The sequence below is a fragment of the Thunnus maccoyii genome, chromosome 16, assembly GCF_910596095.1.
Source record: "Thunnus maccoyii chromosome 16, fThuMac1.1, whole genome shotgun sequence".
NCBI lineage: Eukaryota > Metazoa > Chordata > Actinopteri > Scombriformes > Scombridae > Thunnus > Thunnus maccoyii.
In genome coordinates, this window is record NC_056548.1 from 22,320,727 (window position 1) to 22,327,506 (window position 6,780).

At 37.5% G+C, this 6,780-nt stretch overlaps 1 long non-coding RNA gene across 1 annotated transcript; it reads right to left on the reverse strand.

Moving 5' to 3' along the window:
• Positions 1 to 214: 214 nt before the first annotated feature.
• LOC121881583 lies at positions 215 to 5,488 on the reverse strand. The gene is made up of 2 exons (XR_006091821.1): positions 5,457 to 5,488; positions 215 to 704 (listed from the first exon to the last, which is right to left on the reverse strand). It is a non-coding gene; the product is annotated as an uncharacterized LOC121881583 (long non-coding RNA).
• Positions 5,489 to 6,780: the final 1,292 nt, after the last annotated feature.

The following is a 6,780-nucleotide window of genomic DNA, read 5'->3' on the forward strand; positions in this document are numbered from 1 at the left end:
GCTAACGTTGGCCAACACATTTGCAAAAAAAATTTAAAAATACACATTTGAATAGTAATTTCAGCATGCCATTGGTATCATTTTTTTTCACTATTTGAATTATATTCAACTCCTGAAATTTGTTCCAATGGCCCTAATGGCATCCCTCCGTACTTTCCATCTTGTATTATATCTTTGTCACGGACCAAGCAGTAAAACTCAAGAACACAAGATGTATAAAGCAAAAATTAGTAATTTATTTACAACTTAGTTTCAACTTAACAAATTATTTTTTCAAAATACAAAAATAGGAAAACTAGAAGAAAGTAATTTCAAAAACTAGGGCCCCTTAACTCAAATTGAGGTCAACTAAACAAACAGCAAACTGAACTGTTCTGAACATAACAGATCTGACAAATGACACATTTGGGGGGGTTTATATACACACCGGCTAGCCTACACAGACACACAAGGGGGGCAGGAATAAATAATTAACTCTATAACACAAATTAACCTTGATCTCAACAACGATTTAAATCAAGAAACTATTTACAACCCAACTAACTATCAAAGGCAAGAAAAATAAACTTAAAGTCCTAAAGTAACTGAAGTTAACTGAAGGCAGACTCCCCTCTGGCACGCCTGGTTGGTCCCTTCCACTTCCTGCCAGCCACAGTATAAGAGGCCATCTTTACCGGTGCTGACTCTTTTGGCCAGAGGGAGGACTTGCCGGATTCATGAAACAAAAGACAAAGGTAAATCAGAATTTAACACAAGCAAGAAATATTAAAGACAGAATGTTAACCAAAATGCGTGCACTCAAATTAGCAAACAAACTGTCAATAATAAGGTGTGTGCTGTATGGAAACAAAAGACTATGTGTACTGTGATTATTTAAAAAGTTTGTATGTTAAGTGTTACAAAAGAAAACTACTAACACTTGCTAACATGTGGTGCGGCCACCACAATCTTGTATCACACCAATATACCAAAGGTCAGAGCTGTGCAGAGTAATAATATTCTTGGAGATTTGGTAGAGCCACCCCACTTCTGTCTTTGGGAACTTAAAGAGTTATGTACTTAATTCTTGGCTTCTTTCTTCCCCAGATTAACCTTCAGATTTTTTTTGTCCCACTCCACAAACTGTAACTGAGGAGTTTCTACTGGCAGAGATTGAAACAGATACATAATTCTCAATGATATCTTTTCTGGAGCTAAAGTCTGTGAGTACTGACCACCTTTCCATATCTTTTTTAATTTCCTGATTTAGAGCTGTATAATTGGCTTCATACAATTTTGTTAAGTTATTTGTAATAATCACTCCTAGATATTTTATTGTTTTTGCGTTCCATCTGAAATCATATGGTTGTTGGATAGCTTGTGATGAGGAACACTTCATGGACATAACCTGTTCCTTTGCCATATTGAGTTTGTAACCTTTAAAGTAATTATAAGATTTAATTAATTTAGGGAGACAGGTATTTAGTTGTTTTAAGTAGATCAAGACATCATCCGCAAATACCAATTTTGAGTTCTGTGCCTTTCACCTTCATCCTCTCAATGCCTTCATCTTGCCATGTTGCTTGAACCAAGGGTTCAATGAAAATTATAAAGAGAGTGGATGACAGACAACATCCCTGTCTGATAAATCTTTCCATCTTAAACCAATCTGTAAGATTATCGTTTCTTTTTATTCTTGCCCTTGGATCTTTATGGCGTGTTTTCATGCAGTTTACTGAGTCTGTATTAAAGCCAAAAACTTCCAGCAAATGCTGTTGAAGACTTTTCTGCTTTTAAGCTAAGTAGCACTGCACATTCTCCTTTTTTTTGTACTTTTTCAAATACATATGTAGTGTCCTTCTTATGTTGTCTTGTTTTTGGTACCCCTTAATAACACCTGATTCATCCTCACTAGTTAATTTTGACATAAAAGTCTCTTGGATATAATGGTTGTAAATATCTTATAGTCACAGTTCAGTTTTGATAGTGGTCTGTAGTGTTCACAGAATTCTTTGTCTTTACCTTCCTTGGGGATTACTGTAACTATGGCCTCAATCAAAGAGAGAGGGATTTTGCCATTTTTTAAGGTTTCATTGCATGATGCAAATAACAGTGGGCTTAGTTCCTAATTAAAAATTTTGTACCATTTGGACAGGAAACCATCACTTCATGAGACAGACATACAAGTTTATAATTTCATTTTGTTTTTCTCCTATTGCTGGTAGATCAAATGAGTTTAAAGAGTTTCTTACCGATTCCTCAACCGCTGAAGCTGGCTGTGAATACTTATACTGCTTTTCACAATGATTCTTGAATATTTTATCTATCTTTCCTGGTTCAAGTTCTGCTGTGTTGGTTGTAGGATCTCTGATTTTATGGATTGCACAGCTGTTTCTTCCCTATTCATCTTGCTAGTAGTTTTGTTGCTTTGATACCTGCTTCGTAGTTTGTTTCAGGAATCTAAATTTCTTCTCTATTTCATTTCCTAGTGTCTCATTCACTGTTTTGTTCACTTCTTTAATTTGATGAAGTAACCCTGGGTCATTTGAGCTTTTATGTTGCTGTTCTAAAATTTCAAGCTCTCTAATCCTTTTCTGATATAATTCTAACATAGTTTTTTTTAAGGTATGCCAATCGAGATATTAGTTTTCCATGCATAACCGCCTTCATAGCATCCCAGAGAGTAATGCAGTCTACTACCCCATTGTCATTCTCTTCTCTGTATGTGTTTATTTCCTTTTTGATCTGCTCGAGAAATCCTGGGTCATTTAAGATACTAACATTCCTTTGCCAAGTTGTATTTTTTCCCCTACTGTATAAGTTTAATGTCAGGTACAGGACGCTAAATCCGCTATTGCTATCTTGCATTCCACTGCTCTAAATCTATACAGTGTATTCATGACAAAATAATCTATTCTTGTATATACTGAATGCGGGGCTGAGTAACAATCCTTAAATCCTTCTCAAGTGGGTGTAGTTCCCTCTGAACGTCTATAAGTCCCAGTTTTGTCAATGCAGTATATACGTATTGAGCCCATTGTATTTTACTGCTTTTCTTTGTGCAAGTTCAATCCGCAGCTGTCCGTGTACAGGTAGGCTCAGGAGTATATCTGTGGCTTTATGATTCAGTGTAATGTTGTCAGTATCATCCACATGTCAATATCTGTTCCGTTTCTAGGGCAATGACATCAAATAAATTCTTAAAGGAGTATTTGTCACTTTCCAGGGGTGCATAAACAAATAATCAGTGTAACCATTTGGTTACATTTTCACCTTTACCAGAATGTATCTGCCTTCTTTCAAACATTTCTTTTACGGTCTTAAATTTTGTTACATTTAATATTAAAATTGCTACCCCCCTCTTATTACCCCCTTTATATAAACTATGTAATGTATCTTTAAATTCCAACTTTTTGAATTTTTCATGTTCTAGCTCTGACAGGTGTGTTTCTTGCAAACCCGTGTTTTTTCCTTTTTTAACTTCCCCCTTTTCATTGGATTATTCAACCCGTTCACTTTCAAAGACATAATTTTAAAATGGTTAAGCTGCATCTGGTCCTTTCTTTGAGTATTCCTCTCTCTCACTAACAATTCTAACATTAGAAACATTAAGAACATTTCTCTATAGTCTTTCTCTACCAGCCAGATTATTTCTTAAAAGAAGTCTTTGCACTAGGAGGTAAGTAGCAGCCTTGTATCTCTCTGTACTTGTAAGCAGAATGAAAATATGGCACCAACAGGTAATTTATTGTCTTAAATAATACTTCTTACTCAACACTTATGCTGATCAGTAATTAAATATGCTGTGCTGCTCAGCTTCAAAGCATGGCCTTGTTTTTTTAAGATCATTTGAAAAAGATGCCCTACACACAGCTTTTCCTCCCATATGTCTCAGATGTTTTCTTTATCTCCGAAACTCGTGTAGTTTTATCCTTGCACACTGAGTTAACTTGCTTTGCGTTCCTGGTTCTCTGACGCATTGCCATGACAACACTCTTTGTACCCGGTCCTCCATTGAGTGTCACTTGTCGGTTTCCTTGATCCGCTCGTCCACTCTCCTCTTTCTCATCTCTTTGCTGCACTGGCACTTTATTATAGAGCCGGCATCCTTAGGCTCAGTGGATTCAGGGATACAACTGAGCCATTTGTTCCTCAACTATCCTGGCAGTCGGATCCCTTTTGTAGTAACAGCACTAGCAGTTAGCCCATCATTGTCATTCCTCTAGACTGACACGTTCACTCAAACAAGAAAGTCTAAACTACCTAGCTGGTAAAATGAATGGTGCTGATACCCAAAACACTATTAAATACAAGTTTTTGAATGATTAGCAGTCAGATAATGTACACTGTTTATTAACAGTAAATTTTTTTCACATAAGAGAAATCCCGCCAATTATAAATATCAGCACACCGGTAACTGTAGCCTCAGTTTGTGCATTCACAGAGGCTGCTGGTAGCGTTGGCAAGTCTGATAAGAGACAACAGAGAGGCAACGTCATGCTAATAACCCAAAGATTTATTCTGCTTCTGTGGCAGTAAACCCAACACATGACCTGCTGATAACTAACTGTGATATTCAGTAACGTTAACATGATAAACAGAAGGACTACGGCTATGTACTGACCCTCCGGAGAACCTTTCATAGTAGAGCTGCTAGCTCAGCCACAACAGTTACCACACACAAATGGCTATGAATATGCTTCTAGTGACTGTTAAAGCTCCGGCAGAGCTCCTGTGTTTCCTATGCAGACACGGAGAGTCTGAAAGCAACTGCTCATGGCTGGTTGTTTTGCTTACATTTCTTTTGTTGTCACCTACAGTTGCCATTCATCTGACCGTCACCAGTTTGTTAAACGTCTCCATAAGAAGGCAGAGGGTAATGGCGCTCTGGTAGTGGTAAGCCAAAGTAGCAGAATCAATTCAATTGCAGCTGTAGTTTAAATCACACAATGATGAATTCACTTCTTGCCTGTGGTCCAACACAAAAAGGGAAATGATAGTTCATTTCCTCTTCTCTCCTTGATATTCCCCCTGAAATGGTGCTCCCTCAAAATACAGATCTTGCATCAGGCTGCCCTCAGTGGGTAAAAGGGCGGCACAGCTTTGGGGGGAATAGCTGTTCATAAACAGCATTTCTGGCCCTGGTTTATTGGAGGAAATGCTGTTTTGGATTAGCTTGTCCCACATCTCACTGACCAGGGCAAACTTGTCACTCAACAGTGGGATGCGCCTAGTGTCTTTTCGGTTGAACCGTACATACCGCACACTAAAGAATATCAATATTTATAATTAGTTTAGCTGGAAGTTGTTTTTCATTTATATAGCACCTTTCAGAACATAGTTACAAAGTGCTTCACAACCGCAAAATAAAAGGAAGAGTCCAGTAAAATTTCAATAAAATAAAAGCATTATAATAAAAGTAAGAATTAACAGTACAGTATATAAATGGGATAGGTCTAAATAGAAGAATGCCATACCTGTCATACGTGCTCCCAGGGTCTGAGAGGGGGGGGGGATAAGAGGAATATAATCGTCGTATTAGTAATGTAAAGGGAACAATCTATCTAATCTATACAGCTGAAGCTCTGGCATTCCTTCAAACCTATCTCATTATATCAGAATGACAGTTATATCACAATTCAATGTTTTTAGAGAACAAAACTAAGGCACTATAATAAATTTAGTCAAATGATGATAAAAATAATGATAAAATAAAGTTTTCTAGACTAGAAAACAACATTAACCACCACCCAGTGCATGACATTGAACCAGGGAATTAGTGTGTCCACCACAACAAAGGATCCAAACTGACTTCATTGGCATTGTTTCCGTGGTGCTGGCACGTAATTTAAACATGTTGCGTGCCACCACCATGTAATGCAGTGTTAAGAGGTTGTGGTCATTTCACGTATTTCTGTGAGATCATGTTGCCATCCCTGACCTACCCTCTATAGCCAGGGCTGCAACACACAGATGACAGCAGTGAAAGTTTCTCTGCTATATTTTTGTTAGTTTGTGTAGAGCTGACTCCACATTCTCCCACTTTCTACTTTAGGATTGAGTCACTTGAAGTCTCAGTCTCCACCCTCTGAGTCAAAGAAGTTTTTACTTGTGAGTGCAGTTGTTTTTTTTCTTATTATTATATTCCCTGTTTTACCTTTTTGTTTGTATTTTGAATCCATAGACACCAATGCCCTAAATTCTTAAGTTTACTCATAACTTCTATCCTGAAACTCAAAGATGTTGTTCACCAAATTCGAGTCATTCTTTTTTAATTTTTGGAGTATTTCATTTTTTGTCTTCAACTTTTACAATTTGACTGAAATTGACTGCAAAATTGTTGCTTCTGATTGAACATAAAGAGTAAAGATAATAAAGTTTTTTTTAAGTCATTTGCTTTGTTGATCCATCCATTCATCCGACCTCTTCCTGCTGTTGACTTTGTGTCTCTGTAATACCATCACACTACTCCCTTCTTTGCTCCCAACAGTCACACTTACTACAGCAGCTGGAGGGCTTGGTCACTTGTATGTAAACACATATCGTTTTTAGGGCGACTGATATTCTCCTTTTTCATGGGAGGACAGTCTCCAAAGTCAGGCAGTTTATGTGCCCAACCATCCACTCTGACCTCACCCCTAAGACAACAACATCTTGCGACTTCTATCTGTGAAAGGATGTAAATGAAAATGATGAAACCTTGTGTTGGTGGCTAAGTTATACTGTGTAACCACAACATCCTGTGTGTTAAATCTGCACTTTGGTGCAAGCAACCCCTATTCCTCCCTCCCATCTTTCCTG